This window comes from Protopterus annectens, chromosome 12.part0 (genome assembly GCF_019279795.1).
Source record: "Protopterus annectens isolate FY-2018-M chromosome 12.part0, PAN1.0, whole genome shotgun sequence".
Lineage (NCBI taxonomy): Eukaryota > Metazoa > Chordata > Ceratodontiformes > Protopteridae > Protopterus > Protopterus annectens.
The window spans coordinates 184,423,742-184,447,157 of record NC_056746.1 but is presented as its reverse complement, the minus strand read 5'-3'; the positions used below and the strand labels follow the sequence as shown (position 1 = coordinate 184,447,157).

Here is a 23,416-nt window from a genome sequence, read left to right as displayed (position 1 = left end):
CTGTGTGGAAAATTACTGTATTAATTGCTACGTTATAGGAAACTAATAAGTAGATTACTGTATTTACAGTATCTATTGCGCGACTGTTGAATACTGTATAACTGCAGTATAACACACTACTATAAATGCATGGAATTTGCATAGCTGTAAAAATGCTTAGACGGTGGATTAATTACAAAGTGCTGCAAGAATTCCGTGTTACTAGTTTGATAAATAACCTTCTCTGCTATACATATTATTTTTAGCTATTAACTTCTGGCTTTCTTCCTCTTCTTTCCTCTTCCCCTACTATAAACTTTTTACTGTTGCCATCTGCCTATGTGCTCTCTGCTGCCTTTATCTGCCCGCACCCATCTTACACTCATGTTTTTCTAATGTGATTCCTATCTGATACTTTTCCACATCCACTTTCAAGCTGTTATTTCTCCTCCCTTACCTACTTTATTTTAGGACTCTGCTGTAATTGCCATGTACTAACTCTCCCTGCTTTCATTATTTTAGATACTAAACTACACATGTTGTATTGCCACCACCATACTAAGCTGTGGTCGCTAACTCTATTCAAGTGTCCCTAGCATTGCCAAGAAGAAAAATTAGCTGAAACACCTTGCCTAATCTCTAGGTATGCTTCTAAGTTACTTTATAATAATCTTTAAGCAGCATCAGTTGGGTCTGCAGTGTTATTGCGTACGTCGCACCACTGGTATCCCCCACTGCTGTTGCCCATCCCACTGTAAACTTACCCAGGAATTAAATTAGCCTATTTTCCTTTTATCTACAAACTATACTTTGAACAGATAGTTCTGGCAGAATAAAGCTTTTTGTTGCAAAATTAATGCTCACTCCAATACTTGCCATCCCTTATCTATTGACTAGTACAAAGCATAGCAGTTTACTGCTAAGCAAAGTAACTCTGAAATAACTGCTTACTGATTGTTTTTATTGTGTTGCAAGAAGACCAGGGTCCAGCCCGCTCAGTTTCGCCCTTGCTACGCTCAGGCTTCACTTTGCTCCAGTACCCTACCCCCAATCGCCACCCACCATACCACTCCCATCTGACTGACCAACCAGTCAAATAGCATAATTATTTTCTATTACTACATGCTCCTCCCACCCCTGCTGTAGATCAGTATGTGTGTATATATACCTTTAAGAAGCTGTCCAAGAGCTTGCACAAGTGTATAAATACTGAGCACGTGCAAGCTAGACTGCCATTTTATAGTAAGCTGTTGAGATGTAAGCATGTATATATACATATGTATATATATATATATATATATATATATGTGCATATATATATATATATATATATATATATATACATATATATATAAGGTCTGTCTGTAAATTGGTTCATTTATATTTTATGATGCTGATATACATCCTGATGTGTATTAAAGCATCTGAACAAAACACCCAGCTTGCTTGTCTTCTATGTTAGAGAGAGACGAGCGACATGGTGCCAGAAGTGGGATGTCTAAAAGACATGCTAGAAGAGGCATGTCTATAACAACTTGAAGCCATGATGGAATCCAGATTCTTTAGTCTCAGTTCGAGAGGCACTCGGTTGGCACTGGCGATATATACTATACGTATACTTCACAACCAGGTCAGAAATGAATTTCAGGTGTTAAAATTGCTCAGCATTATTTCTTATTTGCAAAATATGAAACAAAACATACAGAATGCTCTAAACGATATTTGCATAAACCGATCTGTCCGATATTGATAAAAATATTCAAATTACTATGGAAAATGTTTAAAATAAATTCTGAATGGCATAAAATGAATAAAATAAGAGGAAACTACTGCATTATCGATGAGCATGTATTTTTCGTATTTATTAAAGATATCCGAGTTATCAGAAGCATATTAAGTGTTCGCATGTTTATGCAGTATTACAGTAAATTTATTTCAAGAAATATAGAAATTTCAGAGCATATTTCGCAAAGTACAGTTTTCAAAGTGTTTATTTTGCATTTGAATGTTATTACAAGCTCACAGAACAGTTTGCTTGTACATAATTACAAGGGTCATATTTTCAGTGTATACAAAAACACATACTTTGTAGGCATGGCAGACAGATTTTGAAATCTCGGTGCCCTTGTGTTTGACAATAATATTGCAGAAAACTGGAGAGTGTTTGAGCAAGAGTACGACATTTTCATACAGGCTACATTTTCTGATAAAGATGACTGTACAAAGACATTTATTCTACTTAATTTAGCAGTGTCAGAAGCCATAGAAAGGGAATGTTCATTTGTGTCTGCACTTGCTATCAATACTGGAGAGGGGGAAACCATCATATTGTTGTACCGGCTGAGTCAAGTGAGGACACTGAGTACTTAAAATGTAAATTTAGAGAAATGTGTAGCCCCCAGACAAATGTTACAGGGAAAAGGCACTTATTTTACACAAGGGATCAAAAGCCTGGTGAAACTTTTGCAGCATACATAATTGACTTGAGAAATAAGGCTAAAACATGCAGATTTTGTGATTTAAGGGATGAGTTGATAAAGGACAGACGTGTGTGGTATTAAAGATGATGCTGTGAGAAAGATTTTGCTTCTTGACCGTGATTTAACTTTGAATAAGGCCATTGAGATTTGTCATATATATGAGCTCACAGAAAAGCACAGAAATATGCTTACAAATGAGAATAGCTCTAGAAGGCACAGTGATAAAGTTCATGTTGATAGTATGCAGCACGTGGTTAAAAGAAACAGGCCCAAGCACATAGCAGCTGTAGATTCTGCAGTGGTAAACCCCAGAGATTTCCAGCAAATTCCAGAGTTCGCACAGTCTCAGTGAAGCATAAGAGTGAGTCAGCAAACTCTAAGCATGGGCCTCAACCTAGTTTCATTGCCAACTGTCATAATTGTGGTGGAAGTCATGAATATAAAAGGAAGAAATGTTTAGCTTTTGGTTAGCAATGCCACAAATGCAATAAGTGGAATCATTTCAAAAAGTTTTGTAATTCAAAAGGCCCACATTCTTTTATTAAGATGGAACATTTTAAGAAATGAGTTGATCAATTAGAGAACTGCATCCCCTACTTTTTATGTTGACGGTGTGTCAGTACTTCATGAAACAGTCAATGCAGTAAATTTAAGGGCAAAAAATGAAGTATTTTGTACTGTTCCGATAAATACATTGATATATCAGCAGAAACATTTTCTAGTGTGACATGATGAAAGTCTTGATTTGGCAAAGTGTGGAAAACTTGTTTATGGTGGTGAAGAAATTCAGACTGAAGGTTCAGTAGTGCTTTCATGTTACTCTGCTGGACGAAGCTAAGACTTGTTATTTTATGTGGCCAAGAGGCGCATCCAGTCATTAGTGCTCAGAGGCAGTTTGAAAATGGGACTGCTTTCATTTAATAAGGAAGTCCACCAAGTTAGCTTAAAAGACCACTACACTAATTTCGCCCAGTATACCTTTTCTATCTATGCTAATCTTTTCAAAGACAAGCTAGGGGAAGCTTCCAGTTGTGTACTCCATGAAGTTAAACCCAGATGTCAGTCCAGATATCAGGCCAACTTGAAAAGTTCCAATAGCTGTGCAGGACAGAGGCAAAGTCGAGTTAGTTAAAATGTTGCGGCAAGGTGTGATTTTGTCCAGTAGCAGAACCAACCAAATGAGTATCTTGCATGGTCATAGCTCATAAGAATAGCTCGGATGATATCAGAATATGTATTGACCCATGAGATTTGAACAAAGTACTAAAAAGACATCATCATCCAATGCACACAGTCGAAGAAGTCGCAGCTGTAATGCCAAATGCCACTGTTTTTTCCTGTCCTGAATGCTAAGAGTTAATTTTGGCAAATTCAGCTCAACAAGAAATCATCATTGCTCACTACTTTCAGTACTCTGTTTTGAAGGTACATATTTTTGAGAATGGCATTTGGGATAAATTCTGCAAGTGAAGTCTTTCAACGTGCAATGGAGCAAATATTTTCTGGGTATCCTTGTACTATAATAGTAGATGTCATACTAGAAGGAGGTTATGGTAAAGCTGAACATGATAGAAACCTCAGAAAAGTTTTGGAAAGCCAGTGTGATTTAAAATATTTTTTGAGATTTTCTTTGAATAGTTTAAGTGAGGGTTCAAGAGTAAGGTCAGCAAGGAGTTGATTACAGGTTTTACTAGCCGAGTTGGCAAACAAGGCATCTCCAGCTGTGTTGGATTTGATTGTTTGGAACAATAGTCTATTGGATGAACAATGTATTTTGTGATTACTATATGGGCTGACAAAATTTTTGAGTGCTGGTGTATTATCAGGGTGGTAGAGAGCTTTATGAGCTATTATGAGCTGGTTAATCTGTAGTAGGGAAGGTAGTTCAAGCCACCCTAGAAGATTTAGATTGTGACAATGGTGAGTCCTATAGGCTGAACCAGTGGCAAATATAGCTATATGGTTGTAACAGTGGGATAATTTGTTAATTTCAGTTATGCGCAGGGTTGTGAGTAGAGGGGAGGCGTAAAAGAGGGTAGATAGGAGATGGGAATGGGCAATGGCACTTCTAGCAAGAGGAGTGAGGAAGGGTTTAAGCTTTGTAAAGGGATCCAAGTTTTTTGTTTATGGTTTTGATGGTTTAACATGGGCATCAAATGTAAGGTTGTCTGTTATGACTCACAGGAGTTTGGTTTGGGTGTCAGGAGAGATGATGGTTCCATTGTTAGAAATTATGTTAATGGTTGGAAGGTTAGACCTACGAGTGGGAATGAACAGGAGCAACTTTGTTTTTTTTTAGGGTTTAATAACAGGTGGCAATTAGTGAGCCAGTTTTCAACACTATTGAAAGTACTCTGGGTTAAAGACTGCAGATCTGCTTGTGAAGTGGCTGAGCAGATCAACATGGAGTCGTCTGCATATTGAATACAAATTTCCTTAGGAATAACTGTGTGAAGGTCATTAATAAACATGGAGAACAGAAGGGGTCCTAGTATTGAGCCCTGTGGGACCCCTAAGGAGATGGTAGACAATATGGTAGCTTATATTGCCATAGGACTGCCTGTTGGCGTCCAGATAGGTAGCATTGAAACCATTGGAGAGAGTGGTAGTCTAAGGAGAAGGCTTTCAGGGTATGGGTGAGTAACTGATGGTTAACCATGTCAAAAGCCTTGGATAGATCTAGAAAGAGAGTGGATGAAAGTAGGTTATTATGGTTGTGGTTAATGACATTAGAAAAGGAGAGAGGAGCTGAGGTGGTGCTGTGGAATGGCCTGAAGCCGTGCTGAGAGTCAGCCAGCAGCTTACCATGAATTAGGTGGTGCATGAGTTGTTTATGGACACATTTTTCCATTATTTTAGTTAGTGGAGATAGAATGGCTATGGTTCATAGGTTGGTACTAGGCTATCAGCCCTAGGGCCTATACAAGCCTAGCCATAACAATTCCCAGGATCTTTCTTCCCACAATATTTACTTCCCTGGAGCCCTGTCTAGCAGGGTGACTGACATAATCTCTGGGTGAATTTCCTATCTCCCATCCAATCATCAACATTCCTTTTGAAGAGGGCCAAGGAGGCGCTCTGCTTGACATGTATGGGCACTCTGTTCCAGAGTATGGGGAGTCTGTGGGTCAGGAACCTATCCCTCCAGCATGTTTTGTTTATTGTGAGGACAAGGTTTAGATCCTGGAGTGTGTGGCTTTGAGGGATTGGGATTTCTTTAAGTGGAGCATGTCCAACAGCTCAGGGTTTGACATGGCCTTGTATGTTAAGCAGAGATCACCTCTGAGTAGACAATATGCCACAGAGTATAGCTGGAGATTTTTTTAGACGGTCAGTATATGGAATCTGCTTTAGGCCTGTGATTCTTGTAGTGAGGTATTTCTGCGGCTTTTGGTCTGAAGTTTGGTAGTTCTATGGAGCTACCGCCTTTATGTAGAGGTATAACATGGGATGCTTTCCAAACTGAGGGGACAAAGGCTTCGGATAAGGTTCTATTTATCAAGATTGAAATTGGGTAGACTATGATGTCACCAGCCTTTTGCAAGTACTCTGCTGGGAGGAGGTCAGCAGCTAGAGTGGTAGGCTTTAATTTCTTGATAAGACTTTGGATTAGAGTTATAGGAACAGGCTGAAAGCTAAAGGAGAGAGGGGTATTAGGTGTGTCATTAACTAAGATAGAGGAGGTGGGAATGAGTTGGCTGGCCAGGGACTGGATAGTTTCTGTGAAGAAGCTGTTGAAGGTATTTGCAGCGTCTCCTGGTGAGTCATGGGTTGAGAACCCATGAAATTGGTTTGAGATGGACCTACTTCCTAATCTAGCATTCAGTACTGTCATTACTAAGATGAAATGTCATTTTGCAGTACATGGTAGTCCACACAAAGTTATTTCTGACAATGGCACACAGTTTACAAGCCAACAGTTCAAAATTATTGCCAAAGAATAAGACTTTACTCATGTCACAAGAAACCCCCGAGTACCCACAGTCAAATTGTTTTGCAGAACATGCAGTTCAAAGTGCAAAACAGTTGCTAGAGAAGTCAAAATGAGACAATATTGATGTTTTCCTGAATCTCTTGAATCTCAAAAACATTCCTTGTGGTAAACATCTTGGCTCACCTGCTCAGAGACTTCTGTTGAGACACACCCAAATCACATACCAATCAGTAGACAATTGTTGGTTCCACGTATCAAGAACAACAGGTCAGTTAAAGCCAATATGTTGAAGAAGCGTTTAACCCAGAACTCCTACTCCGATAAAATCAGCAAACCACTCAATCCATTATGAGAAGGAGAAGTGGTAAGGATGGAAATGTCCAAAGGTTATGATTAGATTTGTGTCGTGAAAAGTATTTGTCCAGAGCCAAGATCGTGCATTGTGGAATCACAAGGAACAAACTTTAGGCAGAACCAGAAACATTTAATGCTTGTGTCCTATCCTGTACCACAGCACACAGCCTGTGAGAAAGACTCTTTCTCAGAGATGGTTGCCTGGTGTTCCAATTCCAGAGGAAGTTCTGGAGGACATTCCCATTCCTGTGACGAATCCAGAAATTCCTGATATGAGTTGTTCACCGAAGACTGTCCCTGTTGCTAAATTCAGTCCAGATTGTTAAGTTACGAGATCCATTTGCATTTCCAGACCTTGTAATAGATGTAAGGCAACTTAGACATAAACATTGTGTTTTTTTCTAATGTCTATAGTAATACATGTCTAACTCTAATATGGATGTAGATCAATTTGTGTGTATATATCTTTAAAAAGCTATCCAAGGGCTTGCACAAGTGTATAAATACTGAGCACGTGCAAGCTAGACTGCCATTTTGTAGTAAGCTGTTGAGATATACGCATGTATGTATGTAAGGTCTGTCTGTTAATCAGTTTGTTTATATTTTATGATGCTGCTATCCATCCTGATGTGTTTCTATGTATTAAAGCATCTAAATGAAATACCCTGCCTGCTTGTCTTCTGTGCTAGAGAGAGACAGGCGACACCCACCAAAAAGCCACTGTAGATCTACTCGTATCAATCAAAACAAGCACCCCATAGCTACCAGATAACCCAAGGTCTACAATATAGCCCAGCCATATCAGAATGATGTTAAACACATAATAGCTGTTGTACTCATCCCACTAACAGCCCACTTAACCTCATATCACATCAACCTAAAAGACAACATACATTTCCAGTATAGACATCTCAGTAAACCACAGGAAGATACATTGTATAATAATAATAATACTATATCCCTCACTATCATTAACATCACAAACATCCAATTAGCCCATTTTAGTACATTTAAAGTACCTAATACCTCCAAACTCTCTCTACACTGCAGCTGGTATATTATTAAAAACTATAAAAAGATTGATTTACATAGTATCTGAACTTATTCAAGTGGAGATATGCACCCAAACCCAGGGCCAAGCAATACTACATCTCAAAATAACAGCACCCCCCAACACCTGTTAAATCTCCATAGAAACTGAACTGACCTCCTACTTTTAAACATAAACACTAAAAGTATCAAGAATAAAATCCATGAATTCCATGGTAATCTCTAGCTCTCAACCAATCACTGACAAATCCAGAAAAAAACAGGGACATTTTTAAAATATTAGTTCTATTAACTTGAGATATTAACTGAATTTGAGAATGTGAATTAATATACATTTCCTGAAGTAAAATAAGGAATCGGCTCTTAATTATTGTCATTATTTATAATTCACCACCTTTTGCTCAAAAGGCTCCAGTGTTAAGAGGGATTAAGAGGGACAAAGCTAAAATCTGAGTCAAAATCAGGGACGTCCCAGAAAATCAGGGACAGTTGAGAGGTTGCCACCCGATATAGGTTCATAGGTTCATAGATGTGTACTAGGCTAATGGCCCTGGAGCCTTTACAAGCCTAGCCCATAGGATTACCCTGGCATCATGCCACCCGACCTTAGTTCCTAGTGCCTCTGTCGAGTAGAACCACTGGAGTGATCCCTGGGGTGAATTTTCTATTTCCATCCACTCATCAAGATTACTCTTGAAGAGGACCAGTGAGCTGCTCTGCTTGACATGTATGTGGGAAGTCTATTGCATAGCATGGGCAGCCTCTGGATTATGAACCTGTATCTCTAGCATGATGTTCATCGTGTTTCACTGTTGCAGTCATTACTCTTGGGTTATCCTGCTGGCAGGCTACCCGCAGTCGGCCTGAATTCCAAAGCTTAGGTCCGGCGTCAGTTGCTGTTGCCTCTTCCCTGACGTCAGTGCGCCAGGGGTATAAAAGATGCAGCCAACGCCATTTTCTTCAGTCTTTCTTGCTGTGCGGTGCCCGAAGCAAAAGCAGTTTGCAAGTGCCGGTCGGCCGACTCCTGAGATTTTCAAAATCGAATTTCAGATCCGAAGTCTTCATTAAAGCGAAGTTCCCCATTGGGGAAACTTTTTTCTTGCTCCAGACCCGATGTCAGAAAAAGTTAACAATTGTATTTCTTGTGGGAAGCAAATACCTCATAAGGATTTTCATTCTTACTGTATTCCTTGCCTAGGCCCTGATCACAACGTTACTAGCTGTCGGTTTTGTGCTAGATTTAACCAACGCACTATTAAGCGTCGGTACGATTTTGCCTTTCATTACTTTGGCCAAAGGTTTAATTATATAATGCCGTTGGAACAGCCGAGGACTGGAGTTTATAAAAAGCACAAGGAAAAGGAAAAAGGGACAGGCATCCGAGGCCCAAAACCGATGACGAGGCACCCGCTAGGCCAGTCACCAGTTCTCAGTGAGGCGCTTTCGCAGCCCCTGACACCCGCTACCTCAGCCACAGGCCGCTTCCGACTCCCACGTGGAGCCGACTAGGCCTCTGGATACTCAAGGTATTGGACTCTCTGAAACCATTCCCTCAGATGGGTCCGGAGCCGCTGAGCAGGCATAGGCTTCTGAGGGTGTTTTCAGACCTACACAATTATATGTCGAGCCAACCTCAGCTTCAAAGACGAAGACTAAAACAGCTCTAAAGACAAAGAAAACAAGTACAGCATTCTCCTGGACAGAATTCCATACCTAAGAAACAGATGCTTAAAATGGCCGAAGACCTAATTACTTTAATCAGGGGTTCCCATCCCCCTCCTGATAAGAGGCCTAGGCAAGAGACAGAATATGACTCTTCTGATCAGGTTTCAGTTTCAGTTTCCTCTGATACCTTTTCTGAACAGGAATACTCTTTTCCTCCCTATGAGGATTCTGATGCTGAAGAATCTATTCCTTCAGCCTCTCCTCCTGAGGATTATTCTTTTGGGGAAACCCTGCATACCATGAGGGAGCATTTTCACTGGGAGAGACTTTCTTTTACTACCTCAGCACAGACCTCTTGCTATTCCACCTGTTCTAGACATTGTAGATGATGTATTTTCAGAGTCTGGCCTGTCTCCTGACTCTTTGCCCCCTGCACCTGCTAAGCCAGACAGATACTACTGGGTTCCAGACTCTCATACATTTCTATATAAAAACCCTGCTGCTGACTCAGAAACTATTTCTCAGGGTCCCAAAGGGGTCAAGGCTTCCACTGCAAAAAACCCTGTCCCCTCTGATAGGGATTCTAGGGCACTGGACAGATGGGGGAAAACAGTTTACACTTCTGCTACCTTGGCTGTAAGGGCTTTAAATTGTCAGTTTCATATGCTTAAATATCAGCAATACTTAATGTCACTGCTTAAACAGAAAATGTTGACAAATTCTGAATGTTCTGATAAGGAAATGCAGGATTTATTGCATGCAGCTGAACAAGTGGGAAAGCATACTTTGCAATGTGGTTTTGATTCACTGGAGGCCTCGTGCAGGGCCGCTGTTACGGGTTCTGTCATTAGAAGGCATGCTTGGTTAAAGGAACAGAATCTGCTTGATCATGTTAAAGCAAAATTATTGGATGCTCCATTACAGCATGATACTTTGTTTGGTGTTAAGGCAGAAGAGGTGTTGAAGAAAATGGAGGATAAAGTGAAATCCATGCAGACAGTTAAGGATTTCCTACAGGTACAGCCACCTAGATTTAGCAGGAACTGGCCTACAAAGAATTGGTCCTTTCCAGTGTCAGACAGGCCACAAAGAGGCAGATGCAGACGCCCCAGAGGCAGATCCCAGCCCCAAGGCTCATACAGGCCTAAACAATGGGGCACTTCTACCTCCAAAAGCGGAGAAGACAAATCACAACCATACAGGAAACAGTCCCAATGACTTTCCTCTGCCAGAAACAAGCACTTATCTTTTGGCAGCCCCCTTAGGGGGAAAACGAGCACTTTTTTCACCAAATTGGCACATGATTACCCAGGACAAATGGGTCTTGATCATAGTGTCTCAGGGCTACAGGTTCCACTTTCACACCCTGCCAAGGGCAAAAGGTATGCCAGACCTGCCACACAATCAATGGGCAGAGGCTCAAAAGCAAGTTTCATCCCTCATAGACATGAGAGCCATTCAACAGATACCACAACAAGAGCAGGGAGAAGGTTTTTACTCAAGACTTTTCTTGGTGCCCAGAAAGGACAAAGCCTGGAGACCAGTACTGGACCTGTCTATTCTAAACACATTTCTGGACGTTTCAAAATGTTGACTCTGCAGCAGCTGCTGTCCATGCTGGGCAAGAAGGCTTGGCTCGTAACTTTGGACCTAAAAGAGGCATACCTGCATGTCCCAATCAGACAGTCTTGCAGAAGATACCTCAGATTCATAGCTGGCTCAATGCATTACCAATTCTCTGCACTGCCCTTTGGCTTATCTACTGCTCCCAGGGTCTTCACAAAATGCCTGGCATCAGTAATTGCATTTTGCAGACAGAGGAATTCAAATATATCCCTACTTGGACGACTGCCTTATTCAAGCAGAGAACAAAGACATTCTGCTAAAGCATCTGGCATTTGTAAAAAGATTACTAATTTGCCTAGGGTACACAGTAAACAAAAAGAAATCAAAACTAGTACCTTCTCGAGATAATATTCCTGGGTGCAAGCTTAAATACAACTGTCCAGATGGCTTATCTCATGCCAGACAAACAAAGGCAACTGACTTCTTACTTCAAAATGTTGGCAACAAAGACCCAGTTATCTGCAAGAAAAATTCTGCAGGCCTTGGGCTTCATGGCATCCTGCATTCTGCTAATTCCATATGCCAGACTGCATATGAGGAAACTACAATGGTATCTAAACAGTGTTTGGACTCAACATTGCCACAGCCTGGAAACATTAATTACCCTCATTCCTTGCCTGCAACAGGAGTTTCGATGGTGGGCACAGGCCTGTCACCACAACAAGGGACAGCAATTCACTTTACCCATAGCCAGGCAGACACTAACAGCGGATGCATCATATTATGCCTGGGGGGGCCCACATGGCAGGAAAATGTATTCGGGGCACATGGCCTGCAAGCCAGATGCATCTTCATATCAATCAAAAAGAGATGCTAGCTGTTCAGAATGCCCTGACAGCTTTCAATGATTTCCTTCATCCCAGACAACTACTGATAAAGACAGACAATACTACAGTCATGTGGTACATAAACAAGCAGGGAGACTCACATTCCTACCCCCTGTGCAGACAAGCCATGACTTTGTGGGACACAGCATTGACTTATCAAGTTCACCTGCAAGCACAATTCCTGCCAGGAAAAATGAGTACTCTGGCAAACGAAATAAGCAGAAACCTCATGGATCCCCACGAGTGGAAACTGGATCCACAAGTCTTCAGCATGATAACAAGGAAATGGGGATGCCCAGACATAGATCTATTTGCCTCCCCTCACAACTGCCACCTACGGAGATTCTGCACAAGGATTAATCACAAGCAAGCATGGAAAGTGGATGCCCTATCCTTCAGCTGGAAAAACCTAACAGTATATGCCTTTCCTCCACTGCCTCTCCTCCCCAAGGTACTCCTAAAGGTCAGACACGAGAAGTCAAAAATGATACCGATTGCCCCAGACTGGCCACGCCAGCACTGTTACCCAATCCTAAAGAACTTGTCTCAAGGTCCAGCCTGGACATTGCCTCAAACCTCTCACTTACTGACCCAACAAAACAATCAGACCCTGCACAGCCAACTCAGGACCTTAAATCTGGCAGCATGGAGGATAATGTAGCCAATCATAACACTCCTTTTTCCAAAGTGGTAATGGATGTTGTCTTGGAGGCCAGAAGGCCCAGTACCAGAAAATCTTATGCAGAAAAATGGAAGAGATTCTGTGCTTGGAACCAGGAACAAGGAATTGACATGTTTGTACCAAATATTCCTCAGATTTTACAATACTTAACTGAGATGCTGGACAAAGGCCTATCCTTTTCATCAGTTAAGATTCATGCCTCTACCATTTCAGCCCATTACAATATGAAACCACCTATCTTTTCTCATCCTTTAATAAGGCAGTACCTCAGTGGGGCCAAAAACATAAGACCTCCAAGGAGAGCACCAATTCCTGCATGGGACCTCAATTATGTCTTGTGAAAAACTCACACTGCCTCCTTTTGAGCCAGCCTCAACAGCTGATATAAAATTCTTATCCTGGAAAACAGCTCTGCTCAAAGCAATAACCTCTGCAAGACGAGTCTCAGAGTTACAGGCACTCATGGCTGTGGAACCTTTTATCATTTTCCATCCAGACAGGGTTTCCCTGAGGACGAACCATACATTTATGCCTAAGGTGGTGACCAGTGTGGCCCTTAACCAAACCATTCACTTGCCTAACTTTTATCCAAACCCACAGAACAAGGGTGAGAGACTTCTGCATTCTTTGGACATACACAGACAGCTACGCTTCTACCTGGACAGCACTAAAGCTTTCAGAAAGACTGAGCAACTTTTAGTGGTATATGCTGCAGGATCACAAGGAAAGGCTATCTCAAAACATACTTTTTCAAAATGGATAGGCCATTGCATTCGTTTCTGCTACTCACAGCATGGCAAATTAGTGCCTAAGGGCATTAGGCCACATTCTACCAGAGGAGCAGCCACTTCAGCAGCCTTCCTCAGAGGAGTACCAACCAAAGACATCTTAGAGGCTGCAACTTGAGTTCAGTGCACACTTTTACAAAGCACTACCACTTACCTCTCTACTCTAAATCCAGAGCAGGCTTTGCCTCTGCAGTTCTGCAGGGCCTCATAGCCTCTCCTAATCCTATTTAGCCCAGCCACCCATCCTCAGCTTTGGGATTCAATCCAAGAGTAATGACTGCAACAGTGAAACACGATGGACATAGTACAGTTGTGTACCTACCATAAATGTAGATGTTAGAGTGTATTCTCTGTTGCAGTCCAGGTTACCCTCCCACCATCCCCCTTTCATTTGCTGGGTCTTATCTGTACTTCTGTATTCTATACAACCTATGTGGTGTATTTGCTTGTAGATGAAGGAAATGTTTACTTTAGTGCATGCATGTTTATTGGCATAATCTATTTAGCCTACCCTTTTGGGGGCACCTGATATCTGGGGTAAGAAAAACTGAAGAAAATGGTGTCGGCTGCATCTTTTATACCCCTGGCGCACTGACGTCAGGGAAGAGGCGACAGCAACAGACGCTGGACCTAGACTTTGGAATTCAGGCCGACTGCGGGTAGCCTGCCAGCAGGATAACCCAAGAGTAGTGACTGCAACAGTGAATACACTCGAACATCTACATTTATGGTAGGTACACAACTGTACTTTCTGTTGATTGTGGTAATGAGGTTGAGGTCTCTGGAGCGTGTGGGGCGGAGGGATTGGGATTTCTTTAGATGTAGAATTTCTAACAGAGCTTGGTCAGACATGGCTTTGTAAGTCAAGCAGAGATCGCCTCTAAGTAGGCGAAATGAGACGGAGAATAGTTAGTTTTTTTGAGTCTGGCCATATAGGACAAGTGTTTAAGGCCTAGGATCCTCTTTGTGAGGTACTTTTTTGGTCTCTCTAGTTATTGCAGTTGTCTAGTGAGGTACATGCCAAATGGGGCATTGTACTCGATGATTGGCCTAATGAGGGAAGAGTAGAGGGAGACGATGACCTCTTTCTTCCTGGATGCAAACCCCTTAGTAATGAGATGTGCCACTTAGAAGGATTTTATTTATTTATTTAAGTTTGATGACTGGGGTAGTCCAGTGGGCCAAGAAGAGCCCATTTTCAGTGGAGGGTCAGAGAGAAAAGCTCCACAATAATTGCAAGTTAAATTTCACATGTTACAAAAGGACATAGTTCATACAGCTAAAGATTTACAGATAAGCTCCATGATATTTGCAATTGGCTTGTCACAATGTTACAAAAATGGCTTTCTGACCACAGTGGCAATGTGGTGGTCAAAAGAGAGGTTGCTGTCAACCTGTATTCCTAGATCTCTTATATCGCCTTCTGTGTCCACTGGACTACCATCAATGTGGTAATTCAAGGGAACCGGGTTTTTCCCAAGGGGGGTTGATGACAATCGTCTGTGAACTTTGTCAGCCAGAGTCCCTTCATGTTGGCCTGGACTTCTGAGAAGTAGATACCAAACAGGAGAGGACCCAGGACCGAACCCTGTGGGACTCCACTAATGACTGGTTGACAGTCTGACTTAGAACCCACAGTGTGAAAGTAGCTGAGTCTATCTGTGAGCCAGTTTGCAATCCACCTAGTGATATAAGGGTTAATGCCTAGCTTAGTGAGTTTTTCTATGATTCCTGAGTGGGGAATGGTATCAAAGGCCAGATCAAGGTAGGCTGTATGAACCACCTTGCCTTCATCCACACCTCTGGTGACTGACTCACAGAAGTCGACCAAGTTGAGCAGGCATGATCTACCCTTCACAAAACCATACTGTGTAGGATCCAGAGTTTGGAGATTCCCTATATCGTTGTTTATTAGGTCCATGATGATGTGTTCCATAGCTTTGCATATCAGACTCGTCAGGCTAATGGGGCGATAGTTCCCAGGGTCTGTAGTCACTCCTCCCTAGTGGAGAGGGATGACTGTAATAGTGCACCATTCGGTAGGGACAAAGCCTGAGTTGAAGCTGTGATTGAACAAGGCACACATGTGAGGTGCCAGTTCACTCTGTAGTTCATGTAAAATGCAGCCGGGGATATTGTCATGTCCCATAGAAGCTGTATTCTTGGCTTTGGACAGTGCTGTTTTAACATGTGCAGCAGTAATACTGGGTGCCTGGCAATCTACTAGTATTGTGATTGGTCCTTTGGGGGGGGGGAGAGGGGGTTAAGTTGGCACTGAATCTGTTGGCCAGTTTATTGGCAATATCTGTTGGCTCAGTATAGGAAGTACCATTGTGCAATAGCTCAGAGCAAATCAGGGCATTGCCATGGAGATTCTTTACATAACTATAGAAGGCCTTGTGGTTGTCTTTACTATCTGCTGCAATTCTGTTTTCACAGCTAGCTTTAGAAGATTTGATGAGGGATCTCAACCTTTTGTTGAGGCTGATAACGGAGTTTTTCCAGTCTTGGGATTTCACCTTATTCCTTATCAGTTTCCTCCTTCTGTTGTAGAGTTTGTTTATGGCAGGGGACCACCAGATTGGCTTCCTTTTTTTTTTGAGGAGAATGTCTTGCTTCTATTGGGTATGGCGAGATCCGTGCATTTCTGTACGTGTTCGTACAGTGCATTGGTGTATGATACAGCGGTCATGCAACTATTCTCCATTTGCATGGGTACCGTGAAGTTGGCCACCTCTGTTTTTTGGAGCCCAAAGTTAGCTTTGGAGGAGTTTTTCATGGTGGTTACCTTTGTGGGGGATGGGAGGGATGTGGATTTCCAAGGTGATTAGTTTGTGGTCGGATCTAACCAGGGAGGAGTTGACTATTGGTGTAGAGCAACAGTCACCCGTGTTATTAATGACCAGGTCAAGGAAGTTGCTACCTCTAGTGGGGGTAAGAACAAGCTGGTCCAGGGCATTGCAATTAATGAATTCCAGAAAGCGTTGGGCAAGTGTACTGGTACATGAGTAGTTTTCCCAGCTAATGGAGGGGTAGTTGAAGTTGCCCAGTATGAGAGTGTTAGGTTGGACCCTAATATTCTCCAAGATGCTTAGGAACCCGGAGCGTGAGTCTTGGGACATGGTTGGGGACCTATAGCAGGCTACGACCTGAATCGCTGTCTTACCCGATGTTAGCTGCACCTGAATTATCTCAGATGGATTATGTTGGGCTACCAGTCTGGAGGTGTGTGCATTCTTTATGAATATGGAAACACCACCGCCTTTGGAGCTTTGGTCCAAGTTCTGGGGCCGAAAGGTTTGGAATGAGTTATAACCTGGTAGTGCTGGGGTGCTTTTTGCTGCCTTGAACCAGGTCTCTGTTATAGCACAAATGTCAATGTTCTCCATTTTAAGGAGTGGTTCGAGCGAGTGCATTTTGAGATTTAGACTTCTGGGGTTGAGCAGCATGACCTTGGATTGCATTTGTTTGTTACGGTGGTAATTTGGTCTTTGGAACACGACCTAAAAAAGGCACTATAGGGGTGGCAAGAGCCTTAGCCAGTATCCGGAAGCCCAGGGATGACAGATGCAGGCCATCTCTGGCAAAGCATTGAGGTCTGTCAGTCATGTCATCCCAGGCAGACAGATACTGGATCCCCCTTAGAATGACACCAGAAACTTAGCCAATTGTTGAAATCAGTCATTTTCTGCTTGTACTGTGGTATCATTCTGGGTGATGGTATGATGCTGCTCAGGGCTAGGGTCATACCCACCTGGGCTACATAATCCGAGAGCTCCTCCGTGTCTCTTTTCATGTAGTCCAGGGAGGTACGTCTTAGGTCATTCACACCCACATGTACAATGATAAGAGTCATATTTGTACCTGTTGTTGAGGGACCTGAGTTTGTGCTTTATGTGGGGGATCCTGGCGCCTGACAGGCAGCTGACTGTTACTTTCTCCTTATTCAACCTAGTGAGTGGGACATCAGTGTGCCTCACTATTGAGTCACCTATGACTAGTGTGTTGGGCATGCTCTTTTAACTTAGGGGCTTTGGCTGAGTGACACACTGTTTAGGAGAGTTATGTGTCTCGTGATTAGTGTTGTGTTGTGGTAGAGTGCATTTCTGCCTTGGAGGTCTCTGCTGTTTGGGTAGAATTTTATTGAGAGCCTCCACAAAAGTGGGTGTGTGGTTTTTGCTTTTATGTGAAGACAATGCTGGTGTCTGTTCTAGAGGGCTGTGTGTTACATGTGGTGTGGTGCAATTCCGGTCTTGGCTGGAGAGTGTATGGCTTCTAATTTAGCTATATAAGTGCATCTCTCGCAAGTCTGAATGTTGGGAGGTAAGAGGAGAGGGTTGTCAGTGTACATGAGGCAGTTGCTACATTGCCTCAGCATGCCCAAGTTCACCATGTTAATAGGAGAAAGCACAGGGAACTGACCTTTAGACATGCCTGGAGCTGTTAACTTGTAGAACGTTTAGTGCTGGTAACACTTTTGTGTGCTACAGTAATTGCTACAAGAAGTGTGGTATAGTGCTAAAGTAATAAGCTAGTAAAGGTGCAGGAGAGGAGAGAACTAGCAGATCTAAGGGAAAAATTGAAGAGCAGACTTTGGCACAGCTGGACTAGACTAGTTGCAGGAAAGGCGGGAAAAGCGCAAACACGGGCTTTTAAACCAGAAAGTTGAAAGAGGTGGAAAAACTTCCCAAATGGTCAATAAACTTACAATTTCTGGGCCAGAAACCACTCGTCTTGTGGTAGATAGGCTACCTAGTGGTTACCACTCCCACTGACAAGCTAGAAGGCTTCTCTCCAACACAGAAAGGCTTGGGAGGCTCAGAAGCCTAGAAACAGTCCTGGATACAACAAATCTGTATCTGGGCTAGACTAGTTACAGGAAAGGTAAGAAACCAGCGCAGCTGTGGGCTTTTAAACTTGAAAGTTGAAAGAGATGTGAAAACTACCCAAATGGCCTATAAACTACAATTTCTGGGCCAGAAACCGCTCTTCTTGTGGTAGATAGGCTACCTAGTGCTTACTGCTCCCACTGATAAGCTAGAAGGCTTCCCTCCAACCAGAAAGTGCTATTAACCGAAACATGGCTAACACCTGATAATTATGATAATGAAATCCTACCCCTTGAATACAGTATCGTTCAGATAGACAGGAAAGGAAAAAGGGGAGGTGGTGTGGTCATACTTTTCAAGAATTAACTGAACTTAGAACTATCCAATCCAAACCCCCCACTTTTGACAAAGCCAAGGTAATTTTTTCAAAACTTAAACTTAACTCTAAGAAAATTAGAAACGTGACAGGAACCTACATCCCACCTGGCAATAAGATTCCCACACTAGAAGACCTACTATACTGGTCTAATTTATCACAAGAAACAATAATCATGGGAGATGTAAACATAGACTGGTTTACCTGTAACTCTTCAGAACCCAGCTAATCACAGCAACTTCTATGGATTCACCTAAATTATCAAAACACATACAAGGATAGAACAGTCATCCAACAAAAAGTCCATCTTTGATTGGATATTAACTAATAGACCTACATCGTCCACACAATCTAGCTGTATCCCAGACAGCTTTAGTGACTATCTTCGTACATTCCTCCTTAGGCAACATATCTATCCATCTAAACCTACCACTTACCGACTAATTAGAAACAAAAAGAAATTTAACTCCAGTACTTTCTTATCCACTCTAAATCAATGTAACTGGGAACTACTTAAACAATTGTCCCTAGAGGATGCTGTCAAATATTTTAACTCTAACTTTCTAGATATCTTAAATACACAAGCACCCCCCAGATCCTTAAGAATCAAATCAAACTTTGCCCCATGGCTTAGGAAGGAAATTAGATCATTACTAAAATCAAAGGACAAAGCCTGGAATTTGGCATAAACAACAGGAACACAATCCATGAAACCAGCCTATCGGGTACTTAGAAATAAGGCAAAAAGACAGGTAAATCAGGACAAACTACAATACTACCAGGATGCACAAAGTAAACATAAAAACAACCTTCAGAAATGCTGGTTAACCATTAATAAAATACTCTGACCTGGTAAAGCTAGCACTCTCTGCCTAACCTCCGACAATCCAGATATCATAGCCATCCAATTCCATAAATATTTCACCGAGACCATTTCAGCCCTCTCTGTCAGTCACTTCCCCACCACTACAAATACTGAACCAATATCTCAAAACAGTAACAAGCCAATATCTTATAACAATGCTAACATATTCTCTCTTCAACCAGTCCCAACTGACCTTATAGAAAACTAAAACCCACCACACTAGCCACTGATAACCTTCCTGCTTCTCAAAATCACTGCCAACAGTATTGCTTACCCAGTATATATGCTAATCAACGCATCCATTTCTGAACACCAAGTCCCTGCAGTTTGGAACACATCATACATTATTCCACTTCACAAAGGAGACAATTCTACTGACATATCCAACTACCAACCAAAAGCTAGCTATCTTGTCCCCACTGTCAAAAAGTACTAGAGAAATGCATACACAGGCATAATAGACTACCTACATAATTACAATCTTCTGTCCAACACTCAACACAGTTTCTACCCGCACCACAGTGCCACCACTGCTCTGCTATCTTTCATGAACTCAGAAACAATGGTCATATTGTATCTGCTGTTTTTCTTGATTTAGCCAAGGCCTTTGACATGGTCTCCCACAGCAAACTAATTAAATCACTCTCCGAACTGAATATAAGCCCACCAACCCTTTCCTTGACTACCTTACTGGACGCCACCAAGCAGTACTATGGCAACAAAACCTCTCATGTCTACTGGCATTTACCCTAGGTGTACCCCAAGTGTCTATACTAGGTCCACTACTTTTCTCTGTCTTTACTAATTAGCTCTATAGTTCTGCACTACAAGCTACTGTGATTCAGTATGCAGATGATTCCACTTTGGTCTGCTTAGCTCACACAGTAACAGAGTTACTGTCACAAACACAACCTTTACTGCAGTAGAAACCTGGTTAAGCAATGCCCAGTTAATCTTGAACCCTAATAAAACCAAACTTATGGTTTTCCATCCTAGCAGGCCACCAATACCCCACCCCCTTTTAAATAACACAGCTGGAAACCACATTATCATCTCACCTGTAAGACGCACTAAACTCCTGGGAGTCATAGATTCCAGCCTGAGCTTAGACATCCATATCTCACAAACTGTAAAGGAAGTTCATAAAAACTTGGAATGCCATATAGAAATAAACAGTATCTTACAAATTCAACTAAAACTACAGTAGCAGGTTAGATGGTATAGTGGTATGTTGGTGTGATTGTTGAGGACAGCGTCCTGGGTTTGAGACTTGGCAGGGCTGACTATTTCCACGGTACCTTTTTGGCTGGGCTTGTATAGGCCCTAGGGCCAATAGCCTAGTACCTGCCTGTGAACCTCTGAATAGCTCAAACACATCTCATCTCTCCTTTATGCCTCACCTATTCTCACTAATCTCTGAAAAACAGACCTGATAAAGCTAGAGTCCTGCTATAACAAAACTGCAAAGTTCACCACAGACTCCCCTTTCAGGACACATCACTGCACCACACTTAAACAATTCAAGTGTCTAGAGCTCCCACAACTCTTATTCTACAATCAATTAATCATGGCCCATAAGATGGGCTACCAACCACATAAAACACCTGCCCTAGAGAACCTAATACATCCCTACTCAAGCAACAGGACCCTCCACTCTAGTAATAAACCCCTACTAAGCGTAACCAAATCCAGTAATACTGCTGGAGACTCCCATTTCTCCAACTTCATAGCTAAAACCTGGAACAAGCTGCCTTATGTTATAATTTCCAATACCAGTCTACCCATTTCAAAAGAGCAATAGAAACTTGCCTAACTACTACATAGCTATGTTCCTGCACTAGTCCAGGATGATCTCTTACTTTATTTCCCTGGCATCTGTCTCCTAACCTTAAGATCTCTGCAATTCTGTCACTCAACTTATCAACTGTAGTACTCTGTTATCATGCAACAAACATTGCTAACATGCACGCACTGTTATATAATTGTATACTATATTCTGTGCTTGCTGAGAATGTTTTATTTGTAGTTCGTCCTACAGCCTGACAATGTCATACATTTGTAAATAGATACTTGCATCCCGTAAATAAAATCTCAGTGTATATATGTATATCACCACTAGGAACATGTGTCTTACTATACTGTGTGCTCATTATTTGTCTTCCGCTAAAAACATGATATATCTTGTATTAATAATCTTGTATCACGATGAGTATGTATATTTGTTACTTTCTTATCTATTTGATGTGGAGCTGTTTTCCCTGGGTCTCCTCTGAAAAAGGACTTGTGTCCAGTCTGAATTTCCCGATAAACAAATGTAAAATAATAAATAATAATACATATCCATTTGTATTCCAGGTGCACATCCCTCTCGAGTGTAATTGGTGAGGATTCAGGCTCCTTGATTACTGACCCAGCATGGGGACGTCACACCATCTATCAGTAGCATTATCCAGACAGGGCCAGCATAATTGCATGTACTTACCAAATGTAAGATTTAGCTAGTGTCTGTTCAGACAATAGAAGCACCCACCCACCAATCCCCTCCCCAAATTGCTGTATTCTGTGAAACCTAGAGGAGAACTAGAGGCCTTCAGTTGGCTATTGGCTGCTAAATTGTCCATGTTGTCAGGCATATTTTCCTTTATTATACTTAATAATTGCTACTGTGCTGTCCTCTTCCTCTTTATCTGGAGAATTATCTAAGAGCACTGCATTTTGGGACATGAGGGGTGGCTTGAATTAACCAGAGGTTGCTGTTGTCATGGAGATGTGATGCTTTTGGGGACTATCATTTCTAGTGTCTGGACAGATACTAGATAAAGCTAGCACTCTGGTAAGTAAATAACTTTTGCCTTGCCTTCCTTGCCTCAGGAAAATAAACGAGAACACATCACCTATGGGACCTGTGTACTCCACAGAGCAATTCAGAGGTTTGCTTGAAGAACAAATCTGTAGGTTTCCCTCATGTTACCATTGTCAGGTTTCCAGTCACCCCGTACCTAATGCTAGTAATTGTATAATAAATCACAAGTTTTGTATATGGGTTTTGTTGCCTGCCTTGAAAACCTCATATGATTTAGTTGAATTATTTTTTGCTTTTATGCATTATAATCACTAATATTTACTACTAAATATCCATTGTATATAATTACTGCATAGTATTTGAACTTAGACCAGAAAGACCCTGAAAGCCTGTGTAACTTTATATAACTAGGCATTCTTGAATCTTAAATGTAACTGTAAAATCCATTCCTTTTTTTAAATTACAGAAAGTTACCTTCAGGCAACCCTCCCTGCACTGACCTTGCACATCTATTCTTTACTGTGTGGGCAAGAGGGAAGTCCCAGTTTGTTTCCAATCAGGACAAGAGCCCTGAGGCCCATTCATTACCTGTTCCAGGTGAGACCTTTTTTTCAGCCTTTTCATTCCTCCAGGAGGCAAAGGACAGATGTTAGGAAGCAGTATGTCTCATGGTCACGTGGGGGACCCTCTCCCAATGCCTACTTATCACATTCCCATGGTGGTATGTGACTTCCATATATGCTGCTGCTCAAGTGAGGTCCTATGCTTCCACACCTGTATGGCTGTTGTGCAGTACATAGCCCACTCGCCCAGGTTCTGTTACTGCAGTTCCTCAACACTCCTGTCAGTGTCAGCAGTGAAGTGGATCATACCCCTTCCTTCCTCCCATGATAGTTGAGACAATGTTGGCTGCTCATTCCTACCCTTCTCACCCAGGTTCCTCCATCCCAAGCCAGCTAGTCGGACGTGAGTCATTGTCAGGGCTTTAGCCACCTCTGTCATAGGGCCAAGCGCTTTGTTGTATAATTCTGAGTTACACCCAATGACTATTTGAAGCTTTGCTACTCTTTAGTGTCATGGGCTGGTACTCTATCAACAACAAACAGTTTTACTGCTGCAGGCAGAAAAAACAGCTGGTATGTTTTCTTTTCTCATAAG

The 23,416-nt window shown here is 42.0% G+C and overlaps 1 protein-coding gene across 1 annotated transcript in view; it reads left to right on the top strand.

Moving 5' to 3' along the window:
• The window catches only part of LOC122816149 (hexosaminidase D-like), a 922,622-nt gene that overhangs the window by 616,754 nt on the left and 282,452 nt on the right, over positions 1 to 23,416 (top strand). The window lies entirely within an intron of this gene.